At 42.8% G+C, this 14,271-nt stretch overlaps 1 protein-coding gene and 1 non-coding gene across 2 annotated transcripts in view; one reads left to right on the forward strand and one right to left on the reverse strand.

Annotated features, from left to right (window-relative positions):
- The window catches only part of DENND4C (DENN domain containing 4C), a 132,731-nt gene extending 121,966 nt beyond the window's left edge, over positions 1–10,765 (reverse strand). Inside the window, exon 1 of the mRNA XM_064381151.1 lies at positions 10,714–10,765. The gene's annotated coding sequence lies outside the window, so the exon portion shown is untranslated. The remainder of the gene's footprint in view (positions 1–10,713) is intronic.
- Positions 1,819–1,925, forward strand: LOC135277280 (U6 spliceosomal RNA). The gene has a single exon (XR_010344900.1). It is a non-coding gene; the product is annotated as a U6 spliceosomal RNA (small nuclear RNA).
- Positions 10,766–14,271: the final 3,506 nt, after the last annotated feature.

The raw sequence follows: 14,271 nt of genomic DNA on the forward strand, positions 1-14,271 counted from the left end.
CTGCCTCAGTCTCCCAAAGTGCTGAGATTACAGACGTGAACCACTGCACCTGGCCTTTTTTTGTTTTTTTGAGATGAAGTCTCACTCTCTTGCCCATTGCCCAAGCTGCAGTGTAGTGACACGATCTCAGTTCACTGCAACCTCTGCCTCCAGGATTCAAGCAATTCTCCTGCCTCAGCCTCCCAGGTAGCTGGGACTACAGGCACAGGCCACCATGCCAGGCTAATTTTTGAATTTTTAGTAGAGATGGGGTTTCACAATGTTGGCCAGGCTGGTCTCAAACTCCTGACCTCGTGATCCACCCATCTCAGCCTCCCAAAGTGCTGAGATTAAAGGCGTGAGCTACTGCACCCGGCACTCAGCCCTTTTATACTGCATTTTTATTGCACCTTTTCTATGTTTAGATACACGAATATTCACCATTATGTTATAACTGCCTAGAGTATTCAGTACAGCAATATGCTCTACAGGTTTGTAGCCTAGGAGCAACAGACTATAAAATACAGCCTACATGTGTAGCAGGCTACACCATACGATCATGTAAGTATGCTCTATGATGTTCACACAATAACGGAATTGTAGCACCCTAGTTAAATGACTTACGACTACGTATATCTAACAAGAGAGTATCAAAGTGCAAGCAGCAAAAATTGACATACCTGAAAGAAGAAATAAATAAATCTACAACCATAGGGAATTCAACATTCCTCATAGATGCAGTAATTCACAGAACAAGTGAACAGAAAATCAGTAAGAATACGTAAGATTTGAAGAACATTATCAACCAACTTGACATAATTGTTATTTATAGAACACTGCACCCAACAACAGCAAGATAATTTTTTCAAGCACACAAAGAACATTCACTGGGATAAACCATATGCTGGACAATAAAATAAACCTGGAAATATTTTAAAGAATATAAGTTGGCCAGTTGCGGTGGCTCACGCCTGTAATCCCAGCACTCTGGGAGGCCAAGGCAGGCATATCACCTAAAGTCAAGAGTTCAAGACCAGCCTGGCCAACATGGTGAAACCCCAATTCTACTAAAAATACAAAAATTAGCCGGGCATAGTGGCCTGCACCTGTAATCCCAGCTACTCAGGAGGCTGAGACAGGAGAATTACTTGAACCCAAGAGGTGGAGTTTGCAGTGAGTAATTTTTTTTTTTTTGAGATGGAGTTTCTCTGTCACCCAGGCTGGAGTGCAGGGGCGTGATCTCAGCTCACTGCAACCTCCACCTCCCAAGATCAAGCAATTCTCATGCCCCAGCCTCCGGAGGAACTGGGACTACAGGCACACATCGCCACTCCTGGCTAATTTTTTGTGTTTTAGCAGAGATGGCGTTTCACCGTGTTGCCCAGGCTGGTCGCGAACTCCTGAGCTCAGGCAATTCGCCCACCTTGGCTTCCCAAAGTGCTGGAATTACAGGCATGAGCCACCACGCCCAGCCTGCAGTGAGTAATTTTTGTATTTTTAGTAGAGACGGGGAGTGTCACTGCACTCCAGCCTGGGTGACAGAGTAAGACTCCATCTCACACACACAAAAATATATATATAAAGTTTGCAGCATGTTCTCTGACTACAATGGAATTAAACTTGAAATCATTAATATAAAGATACTATATAATATTGTCCAATATTTAGAAATTAAATGTCTCCTAAATAACCCCTAATCACAAAAGAAACTGGAAAAGAAATTAGAAAATATTTTGAACCGAATGAAAATAACAAATCAACTTATTAGATGTGGCTAAAACAGTATATAGAGGGAAATTCATAGCTTTAAGCACTTGTATTAGAAAAGAAGACAATTCTGTGCTCACTCCGGCAGCACATATACTAAAATTGGAATGATACAGAGAAGATTAGCATGGCCCCTGTGCAAGGATGACACGCAAATTCATGAAGCATTCCAAGTAAAAAAAAAAAAAAGAAAAGAACAAAGTTCTAAAATCAATGACATAGATGTCCACCTCAAGATGCTATGGAAAAAAAGCAGATTAATCCAAGAGGAAGTAGAGGAAAAAATAATAAAATGCAGAAATCAATAAAATTTAAAATAAATAAGAAATAACAATAAATATCAGTATCTCTATATTAAGGAAAAAGCAAGAGTCTGGAATTACCAATATAAGCAATGATAGAAGGCATATCACTACAGATCCTCTAGACATTAAAAAAAATAACAAAGGACTATCATAGGCTAGACAAGGTGGCTTATGCCTGCAATCCCAGCACTTTGGGAGGCCAAGGTGGGTGGATCACCTGAGGTTAAGAGTTCCAGATCAGCCTGACCAACATAGCGAAACCTCGTCTCTACTAAAAATACAAAATTAGATGGGTGTGGTGGCGCACGCCTGTAATCCCAGCTACTTAACAGACTGAGGCAGGAAAATCACTTGAACCCTGGGTGAGGAGGTTTCAGTGAGCCAAGATCATGTCATTGTACTCCAGTCTGGGCAACAAGAGCAAAATTCTGTCTCAAAAAAAAGAAAGAAAAAGAAAACCTAAATAGTTCCTGTATCTCTAAGGATTGCTAGTAACCACTAGAAATAGGAAGAGGCCAGGTGCGGTGGCTCGCGCCTGTAATCCCAGCACTTTGGGAGGCAGAGGAGGGCAGATCACCTGAGGTCAGGAGTTTGAGACCAGCCTGACCAAGATAGAGAAACCCCGTCTCTACTAATACAAAATTGATGGGTGTGGTGGCGCATGCCTATAATCCCAGCTGAGGCAGGAGAACAGCTTGAACCCACGAGGCAGAAGTTGCAGTGAGCTAAGATCACACCGTTGTACTCCATCCTGGGCAAGAAGAGTGAAACTCTGTCTCAAAAAAGAAAAAAAGGAAATAGGAAAAGGTAAGGAGGAGTCTTCCCTAGAGCCTACAGTGGGAGCACAGCTCTCCCAACACCCTGACTTCATATTTCCTACTTTCCAGAACTGTCAGAAAATAAATTCATGCTGTTAGAAACCACCCTGTTTGCAGTAATTTATTATGGCAGCCCTAGGAAACTACTACATATATTAATATTTTAGATGTAGTGAAATCAAAAATACAGTAAATTTAATTTCACTTATTGCTACTTTTTTAGTGTGGGGGTACTAAAAAATTTAAATTACATACTTGATTTACATTGTATTTCTAGTGGACAGCATTAATCTAGCCAGTGGCAATAAAGCAGGAAAAAAATGGCATATGGATTGGAAATAAGTAAGTACAACTGGCTTTCTCTGCAGACATGAATGTGTATAAAGAAAATCCTAAGAAATCTAAAAGGTATCACAACTAAAAAATGAATTTAATAATGTAACAAAAAAATTAAATATACGAAAGACCCAGTTGTAATCCTCTACACTAAGAAATCTAAAAATACAATATTACTGGCAATAGACAATAACAAAAAAAATAATAAAGTGCTTAGGGATAAACTGAACAAAATACCTACAAGACTTATAAAACGGAAATTACAAAAACAGTCCTAGGGCCAGGTGCGGTAATTCACGCCTATAATCCCAACACTTTGGGAGGCCAAGGCGGGTGGATCACCTAAGGTCAGGAGTTGCAGACCAGACTGGCCAACATGGTGAAACCCCATCTCTACTAAAAATACAAAAAATTAGCCAGGTGTGGTGGCGGGCACCTGTAATCACAGGTACTTGGGAGGCTGAGGCAGGAGAATAACTTGAACCCAGGAGGCAGAGGTTACAGTGAGCCAAGATTGTGCCATTGCACTCCAGCCTGGGCGACAAGAGTGAAACTCCACCTTAAAAAAACAAAAACAAAAACAAAAGCAGTACTGGGAAAATCAGAGTCCTAAATAAATGAAGAGATGTGCTATGTTAAAGTATCAGAAGAGTCAGTATTATCAAGATGTCAATTTCACTAGGATGCTTTTTGTAGAAATTGACAAGATGATTCTATAATTTATATAAAAATGCAAATATAAATTCATTTTCTATTTTCTACAAGTATATCTACATTCTGTATAAAAATGCAAAACAAGTTTGAAAAAAAGACAATGTTGGTGGACACACTATCTGACTGCAAGGCTTACTATAAAGAAATAGTAAAAAGCTGAGCACAGAGGTTGCACATCTGTAGTCCCAACTACTTGGGAGGCTGAGGAAAGAGGATCCCATAAGCCCAAGAGTTGAAGGGCCTGGACAACATAGCAAAGCCCCATCTCTTTAAAAAATTAAAAAGAGCCAGGCACAGTGGCTCACGCCTATAATCTCAGCACATTGGGAGGCCAAGGCAGGTGGATCACCTGAGACAAGGAGTTAAAGACCAGCCTGGCCAACACGCTGAAACCCCATTTCTACTAAAAATACAAAAATTAGCTGGGCATGGTAGCAGGTAATCCCAGCTACTTGGGAAGCTGAGGCAGGAGAACTGACTGAACCCCAGGGGTGGAGGGTGCAGTGGGCCAAGAAAGCACCATTGCACTCCAGCCTGGGTGACAAAGGCAAAACTCCATCTCAAAGAAAAAAAATTAGAAAAAATGAAATGGCTAAAGTAATAAGTAGTATTGGTATAAGGATAGACATACAGACCAATGAGACAGAAGAAACCAGAAACAGACCCAAACTTAAACAAAAAATAGAAAAGTTGGAGGCCAAGGTGAGTGGATTACCTGAGGTCAAGAGTTCAAGACCAAGACCAGCCTGGCCAATATGGTGAAACCCCATCTCTACTAAAAACACAAAAATTAGCTGGGCGTGGTGGTGGGCTCCTGTAATCCCAGCTACCAAGGAGACTGAGGCAGGAGAATCACTTGAGCCTGGGAGATGGTGGTTACAGTGAGCCAAGATCAGGCCACTGCACTCCAGCCTGGGCAACAAGAACAAAACTACATCTCAAAAAAAAAAGTCAGGCCAGGCGCAGTGGCTAACGTCTGTAATCCCAGCACTTTGGGAGGCCAAGGCAGGTGGGTCACGAGGTCAGGAGTTCAAGACCAGCCTGGCCAAGACGATGAAACCCAGTCTCTACTAAAAATACAAAAATTAGCCAGGCGTGGTGGCAGGCACCTATAATCCCAGCTACTTGGCAGACTGAGGCAGAGAACTGCTTGAACCTAGGAGGCAGAGGCTGCCGTGAGCTGAGTTCACACCACTGCACTCCAGTGAGGGTGACAGACCAAGACTCCATCTCAAAAAAAAAAAAAAAAAAGGCAAATCGCCTATAACTGCCCAATTAATGAGGAACAAATGTGAAAAAAGAAGAAAAAGAAAGAAATTCTACAGATTAAAATGGCACGATAATGTAATAGATAATAACTCATCTCCCTAACTAGATAGCGTGATTAGGAACCAGAAAAGCTCTTTTAGAAAAAGTAGCATGCAAATGGAATAGTATATATGCAAAGACTCGGAGGGAAAGAACTTGAAAGTAGGCTGGTATGGCAGGTACACAGTGGGCAAGAAGATAAGGCTGAAGTGATATGGCTTGTGGGCCACAGGAAATGTCTGCATTATGTAACAGTTCTCAAGTCTATTTTTTTCTATCCCTACCACCGCTGTTCTCAATTCATGCCTAGGTGCCTTCAAGATTTTCTAGATGATGAACCTGCAGCCTCACTCAAACTGCTCTCTCAATTCCCTCCTTCATAATGGAGCCAAAGATATTTAACAGCTTAAAATCTTCCAATGGCTCCTTAACTGACTGAAAGACCCTTCATGACATAACCTCTACTTACTCTCCAGCTTGGTACCCACTCCCTCTGAATTACTTGCATTTTAATAAGCTTCATCACATTTTTTCATTATTTCGTGCCTTTTTAGAGCAATCTGTAAGTTTTTAATCAGATGTCTTCTATGTAAACCTTCTCTAATCCACACCACACAGGTGTTTCCCTCTGTTCCTGCGGCATATTTTGCTCCATTCTATATTTGTTGTGTTGTAGTTATGGTGCTTATTTATGTATTTATGGTGCTTATTTATAACCTATTAGACCTTACTAGTCACCTTTTCATACCATTCTTCTTATTATTTCTAGAAAACACAAAAGTACCTCTTTAACAGCTCCCCCTTTCCATAATTAAAAAACAGATTTATAACGTTTTTGCTTTTAGGATCTAAGAATCCTTAAATTAAGAGATAAATGAACTGTACATACAAAATAAAAAACTAGATTCTCAGATGCAAATATCTCCTGGCTAATAAAATAAGAAAAGAAAAATATATCAGAGAAAAAACTCGATTCGAGGACAACCTTTAAATATTACAAAGACAAATTAAAATATTACCAAGATATATAAGATGACTCTTCTATAAGCCAACAGATAATAAATCTGGATTTGTAGACATTAGGTTTGCTTGACCCAAAAAACACTTAGAAACATTTAAGCCCCATAAAATCACCGAAGTATAAGAACTACATTACTTTTTATATTATAAAAGTTAATGTACCAAATTTGGATCACGTCATTAACAGGAGAATTATGAATATATATTTTGATTCCTACTCAATGAATTTAAGTGATACATGCACATCTACAGTCTTTCACCTTGTTTCAATTCAGTTCTCAATTAAATACTATATTGTAGCAGCCCTAATAATCTACTGCAAAGAAAATAATTCAAAGAAAGATGACTTTCCCAAAACTTCAAAAAGTAATTTGGCATAGACCCATGGACCATCACATTAGCAAAACAATTTTATCATAGCATTATTTTAAGGGTAAAAAAAGTATGGGCCAGCATGGTGGCTCATGCCTGTAATCCTAGCATTTTAAGAGGCTGAGGTGGGTGGAGCACTTGAGCTTAGGAGTCCAAGACCAGGGTGGGCAATATGGCAAAACTCTGTCTCCACAAAAAACACAAAAAGTTAGCCAGGTGTGGTGACACACACACATGCGCACACACCTGTAGTCCAGCTACTAGAGGGCTAAGGCAGGAGGATCACTTGAACCTGGGAGGTAGAGGCTGCAACAAGCTGAGATCATGCCACTGCACCCTAGCCTGGGTGACAAAGTGAGACCCTGTCAAAAAAAAAAATAGAGTAAAAAAGTGGAATTACTAAAATGTTAAGATATGGAAGTGGTTAAATAAACTGAGACAGTAAATAAAAGTTTGGACTACTAAAAGCCATAAAATAACGGTTATGTGGCACCAGGGAAAGCATGTTAAATTGAAAGACAATTACATTAACACTAATCATAGAATTATACACAAGCACAGATAGGATTAGAATATTATACTACTATATTATAGAATTATAACAAGATTAAAGTACAGAAAAATCTAAGTGTTAGATTGGTGAGAGTAATTTAAAAGTTTTCTTTTAAATTTCTTTTAATTATGTTACATTTTTTTCAATTAAAAGTTTCAAAGGCTGGACATAATGGCTCAAGCTTGAAATTCCAGCATTTTGGGAGGTCTAGGCAGGTGGATCACATTATCAGGAGTTCAAGACCAGCCTGGCCAACATAGAGAAACCCCTTCTCTACTAAAAATTTAAAATTTAGCCAGGTGTAGTGGTGGGCGCCTGTAATTCCAGCTACTCGGGAGGCTGAGGCAGCAGAATCACTTGAATCTGGGAGGCAGAGGTTGCGGTGAGCCAAGATCGCACCACGGCACTCCAGCTTGAGTGACAGAGTGAGAATCCGTCTCAAAAAAAGTTTTCAAATTCCATATTAAGCTCTATTCCATCCACATACTTACATACGTAGAAAATGTTTTAAAGCTTTTCTCTGAAATTGTGTACAAAAGAAAGAGAAATTTTTTTAAAAAAAGAAAATGTTTTAAAGCTTTAAACTAACTTCTTCCCACAAAATACTAAGTTTTAAATTTCAAATAATAAAACTACCTAATTTGGAATATCCTACAATCTGATGCTAAAGAACTATTGTTTTACAATAGCTGTACTTACTATGTGAAATCCTGTCTCCAAATTTTAAATGTTAAAAAGGAATTTCCCAGCCAGATGCAAAGGCTTATGCCTACAATCCCAGCACTTTGGGAGGCCAAGGCGGGCAGATCACGAGGTCAGGAGTTCAAGACCAGCATGGTCAACATGGTGAAACCCCATCTCTACTAAAAATACAAAAATTAGCTGGGCATGGTGGTGCATGCCTGTAATCCCAGATACTCAGGAGGCTGAGGCAGGAGAATTGCTTGAACCGGGACCTGGGAGGCGGAGGTTGCAGTGAGCTGAGATTGTGCCACTGCACTCCAGCCTGGGCTACTGAGTGAGACTCCATCTCAAAAAAAAAGAATTTTCAATTCCAACAAGGCATCCCTTTACTACAAGTCTATCTGTCAAACTGACAATCTGTGGCACCAGTATAAAGAAAATTAACATTTTAATTCAGTTATTATAAAAGCTTATTTGCCGTTACTATTCAGCAACCACATTATATTGGAAATTCAAACTATGACAGAAATTCTGTTTTGCAAATCAAAAAGAACAAACGAAACAACCTGCCACTGACTCAGCAACTTTCTTTTTTATTTTACAACCTGTACTTAAGGTGTAAACATATGACTAAAACCTAGCTTTCAATTTTTTTTTTTAATCGGGTAGCCTCCAGAACCAGAATAGGCTCTGACAGACTCCTAGCTTTCAAACTGAGCAGCAAAGTCAAAGCAAAACCAATATTTGTTTTGGCAGGAAACTCCAATGAAAATATGAGATGTTTTGGTCTTAACTGGCAGATACACAAAGAACAAAGAAAGATGCCTTAATGAGTTATTATTTATAATGTAAAATCCCTTGTGTATAGCTACAAATTCGCTTTTATTGCAGAAACTTAATATGTTTCTTTAAAGAAAGTACCTCAACCAAATAATCTCCCAAATTTGGCACCAGGAATTGTTACAGCCTACACACCACTGCAGTTCCTTGTAATTTAAAACATTTGCGTTTTAAGAATAGTCTCCACATTCCAACCATGCTGCCAATTTCTTCAGCTAAAAGCTTAAGTTTATACTACAAAATACTGTATTTACTCTCGACAACAGAATGCACTCATTTACAAAGTATACAGAACTAAATTACTACTCCAGCATACAACTTCAAAATTTCTCCAATATACAGCGTCAGCATTTCTAACATCATAGCTTTTCTATTATCCAAATCAGTAAATCTAAATAGCAGTACTGTACACTGAACGAGGTATTATTGACCAAAGTTAAGGCAATATGATCAGTTCACTAAAATAGGTTATACAAAAGATCAGACCCTTAAACTCAAAAAACTATTTTGCAAAATGGTCAACGGAGATACCAACGGGGAGGAAACCGTGGATTGAGTGGCAGAAAACCCTTTGCCATTACTGAAAAAGACAAGTCAAAGCAAGCCTATATGAGAGGCAGATCATGTTCATGAATACAAATCTAAGTTCACTGTTGAGCTCCCAATCTCACAGCAAGAAGGCAGTTTAGCAACTCTTTAACAGTAATACAAAGAACAGGACAGAAAATACAAGGTTTCTTTTTTTTTTTCCAAGGTTATGGTGATCAAGAATAGGTATCCTTTAATGTTCAGAGATATTCCTTTTGCAACTAATATTGCTCTTATCGCAGGTACACAGAAAAATCATAACAACGCTCTGCATTTCTGATAGTGTAATACACACGATCACATCAAATCAAGTATTTATCCAGAACTTAGCGCCTTAGCACTAACGTTCTCCCCTCTCATACTCAGACCGGAAGGGAAAACCTATTCCTAAATAAATTAGGGCCTGGGAAGAATGCCTCAACACGGGTTTGCACGCAATTAAGCAGGATCAGTGGGTCAGTTTCTCAGACTGCAACGCTTGACGTTATCTACGAGGCACAGGCAGAGACAGCTGAGGATTCACTACTAAAAATGACACTTTCCTTCATATTTGCGCAAGTAACTGCGGTAAATACCCTAAATTTTCCCGTGTGACACACACATAGATAATGGGAGGAGGAGGGGGTACTATTTAAAAACTGGGTCATTCCCTATTAATGCAGATAAAAGATGGTCTTTGAGAGGAAAAAATTCTATGAAGCAGAAAAAGAGGGAAAAAAACGACATGACAGCATTCTTAAAAAAAAAAAAAGTTACAGCTCTTTACAGGACTCAGCACTAGGGGTTCATTCCTTGGTTTTATTTGTTTAGTTACTCCAGAGTTAAAAGGACCCTGCCTTCCTAAAAATAATCCCCCACAAAGACGCCCTGAGGATCAGCCACCGTAAGGCAGAGAAGAAAACGTCCTCAACTCACAGGCGACACCTGCCCAGGTCCCCCTCCTCCCAGTTGTCCCTGGCACTTCTCAGTCCCCCAATCCCTCTCAAAACGGCTCGCCACCCCTGGCTCTAGCTCTACGCACTCTCGGCCTCAACCCCTCTGGAAACCCCCGATCCCGCTCCCTCCGCACCCCGGCCCCCACCCAGGCGCCGTCGCCCCGGCGGTACCCGGGCCAAGACCCCTCGCTCTAGGACGCAAACGATTCTCAGGGGCCCGGGAGGCGGCGCGGGGAGGCTCTTCAGAAGCAGCCTTTCCCCGACAGCTTCCCGCAGGCTCCGGGGACTCCCCACCCCCGGAAACCGCGGAGAAACTAGGCCGAGAACGCCAGCCGCAGCCACTCTCAGCCTCCTCCGCGACCCCCCGCGGGCCGGCCACTCGGAACTCAGCGCTCCCGGCTCTACCTGCCCGGCGCCCTCCCAGCCTCCCAGCGCAGGCCCGCGAGGGCACCACGCAGGCTTCCTTCGCCAAAAGCCCCGCGCCGCAGCCTCACCTGCCGCCCGCTCCTCCGTCAGCGCTACCCCGAAACGGCTTCTTCCTGGAGCATGAAAGCGCCGGCTTCGCGGCCTGGGCGCGCTCGGCAAGGCAGGGCGGGAGACTAGCTCCAGCGGCCGCCGCTGCCTCGCCCCGGTCTGCGCCTGCGCCGCCTCGCGGGCTGGGTTTCAGAGGGGCGCCGCCTGCAACCGGGGGTAACCGCCGGATCGCTGGTCAGCACGGGCGCCTCGGCGCTCTGTGCCGTAGGGCAGTGCGGCCGGCTGGTCGCCTAGGAGCTGCCTGCGGTGCCGTCGTCCCAAGAGTAGACCGCCATGTTTCTGTTCCCGTTTTCCTTTTCTCCCCCTCCTTCCGCCCCTTTCCACAGAATAGACTTTCTTTTCCCCCTCCCTCTCCCTTTCCTCCTGCGGGGGCGGGTGGAAAAGGGCGGGGGGGGGGGCAGAAAAAGGAGGAAAAAAGGGGGCGGGGCGGCGCTCACGCCCCGCCCCAGGGGAGGGCCGAGGCCCCCGCGGCCACCGCTCGTCTCTCCCCAACCCCTGCGCTACGCTACGGGGCGAGGGGTCTGAAACCTGCAGGCTTCCGAGCCCCTCCTCCGCGTTCGCGCGGTCGGGAGTGCAGAAACTGAGCTGAGGAGAAAGGGCTCAGGAGGCCACTGTGCACCCATTCCTGCGGGGCGCAGACTCGCCTATGATGTGGGTTTATTGCCTTGGCCTCAAGCAGGTGGCGGCTGCTTCTCTCCGAGTTTCCAAAGACAGGAAAAGTAATACCGAGTAGCTGAAGGTCACTGAAGACAGTGCCGGGAAGTAGGTGAAGATTTCCTTCCCACGGTAGGAACTGGAATTCCCACGCATGAGTAGGGGGCTCGAGGACCCCAGAGAGAACGCGCGCTCGCGCTTCCCGAAGCCCCTTGGCTCCGGCACCTCTTGTGAGTTTCTGGCCGCACTAGGTGGGTGTCGCTTCTTTGGCCCAGATTTGAGGATGGGAATTCCTAATGAAGAAGTTTTCATTTGCATCATCTGCACCCTCACGCCACCTAAGTGTAGCCTCATCATCCACACTGACGCCGGCCGAGTCGTTTCGCTGTAATGCAAATTTTGCAGGATATTTTTGGACAGCGTTTTTAAGTTATCATAGTAAATGAAAAAGAACAATCACTAGTTATTTAGGAAAAAGGAAATGGTTTGAAATATATTAAGAGAACTTTTTTATCTCTGGCAAAAAAAAGAAAAACAACTTGGCAAATGACTTCACAGATTCCACGACAGGTCAAAATCAAAACCGGTAAGATTTTTGCATATCTGGTGAGTATCCACATACATAATGATCATTTTCCTGAGAATTACACTCTCCTTATTCAATCTGTATTTTTACATAAAAATGTGAGATTAGACCTGGGGCAGCACTGCTGTCCATTTATTTGTGGAGTTTATTGCATATCCATGGATAATTTGAGTTTTATATTCAATAGCAGAAACTATTTTTCTAACCACATAAGCAGTGAGAATTGATTTCAGGAAAAATGCACAGCAATAAAAATAAGACTTATTTAATAACAGTTTGGAGCCAGTTTGGGCCCCCTGAAAACTATCTTTGACATTGACACTCCAAAGGGCAAAAGTTTACGAAAGGATCTAATACTTCAAAATTTAGCTTGTGGACTTACTTTCTTTCCTTCACAAAGTGTAAGTTAATTACAGTTTTAAAGTAATATAAATAAGATTTTATATATATATATATATATTTTTTTTTTTTTTTAAATTTTTCCTCATCCCAAGTAGAAGAGGAAAGACAAGGTGGTTTTTGTTGTTGTTGTTGTTTTACTTTTTGTTTTTTGGACACAGGGTCTCCCTCTGTCACCCAGGCTGGAGTGCAGTGGCACAAACAAGGCTTACTACAGCCTTGACCTCCAGGGCACAAGCAATCCTCCCACCTCAGCCTCCCGAGTAGCTGAGACTGCAGACCAGTGTCACCTACCCACCCATACCCCACTGTTTTTTTTTCTTGGGGGAAGAGATAAAGTCTCACTATATTGACCAGGCTCGTTTTGAACACCTGAGCTCAAGTCGTCCTCTCACCTCAACCTCCCAAAAACTCTGAGATTACAGACATGAGGCATTGTGCCCAACCAAGACAAGATTTCTTAATGGGTACATTTATTTCATTAACACTCAGGAATTCAGTTTTTTGGGGATTTTTTTCTCTTTTTTTTGTGGCACTCACAGAAATGAAAAATGGCTGAAGCCAGTCTCTCTTCCACTTAACTTGATTTTTCTCACTTTGCAATGGAAGGCTTAAGATTTTCTTTTTCTCACTATCTTAATAGTCCTATAGATTTACCATAAATTTTCACTGCCATTTTCCGATAAAAATTTATTATTTTTATTTTATTTTTTTTTTTTTTGAGACGGAATTTCGCTCATGTTACCCAGGCTGGAGTGCAGCAGCGCGATCTCGGCTCACCGCAACCTCCGCCTCCTGGATTCAGGCAATTCTCCTGCCTCAGCCTCCTGAGTAGCTGGGATTACAGGCACGCGCCACCATGCCCAGCTAATTTTTTGTATTTTTTTTAGTAGAGACGGGGTTTCACCATGTTGACCAGGATGGTCTCGATCTCTTGACCTCGTAATCCACCCGCCTCGGCCTCCCAAAGTGCTGGGATTACAGGCGTGAGCCACCGCGCCCGGCCTATTATTATTTTTTTTTCCTGAGACAGAGTCTTGCTCTGTCATCCAGGCTGGAGTGCAATAGCGCAATCTTAGCTCACTGCAACCTCCGCCTCCCAGGTTCAAGCTATTTTCCTGCCTCAGCCTCCTGAGTAACTGGGATTACAGGCACGTGCCATGACGCCCGGCTAATTTTTGTATTATTAGTAGAGACAGGGTTTCACCATATTGGCCAGGCTGGTCTTGAACTCCTGATCTCGTGATCCACCCACCTTGGCCTCCCAAAGTGCTGGGATTACAGGTGTGAGCCACTGCACCTGGTCTCTGCCAAAATTTTCATAGAACAAACTTGTATGTTTTGGGACTAATTTTTTATCTGAGGTAACTGCTCTTAGGTCTGGGAGTTCTCGATTCAGCAACCTTCTCAAGAGGCCCAGAACTAAAGTAAGTTCATTTTCAATTTTATTTTGTGTGTGTGTGTGTGTGTGTGTGTGTGTGTTTGTTTTTGTTTTTGTTTTTTTGAGACAGTCTCGCTCTGTCGCCCAGGCCAGAGTGCAATGGCCTGATCTTGGCTCACTGCAACCTCCACCTCCCAGGCTGAAGCAATTCTCCTGCCTCAGCCTTCCAAATAGCTGGGACTACAGGCATGTGCCAGCACACCCAATTTTTTGTATTTTTTTTTTTTGTAGTGATAGGTTTTGCCACGTTGCCAGGCTGTTCTCAAACTCCTGAGCTGAGGATCCACCCACTTCCCAGCCACCCAAAGTGCTAGGATTGCAGATGCAAGCCACGGCACCTGGCCTCGTTTTAAATTTTAATATAAAGGCTGAGCCCATGGCTCACACCTGTAATCCCAGCACTTTTGGAGGCCAAGGCAGGTGGATCACCGGAGGTCA

The sequence above is a fragment of the Aotus nancymaae genome, unplaced genomic scaffold, assembly GCF_030222135.1.
Source record: "Aotus nancymaae isolate 86718 unplaced genomic scaffold, 86718_ANA_hifiasm-v0.15.2.pri h1tg000003l, whole genome shotgun sequence".
Classification (NCBI taxonomy): domain Eukaryota; kingdom Metazoa; phylum Chordata; class Mammalia; order Primates; family Aotidae; genus Aotus; species Aotus nancymaae.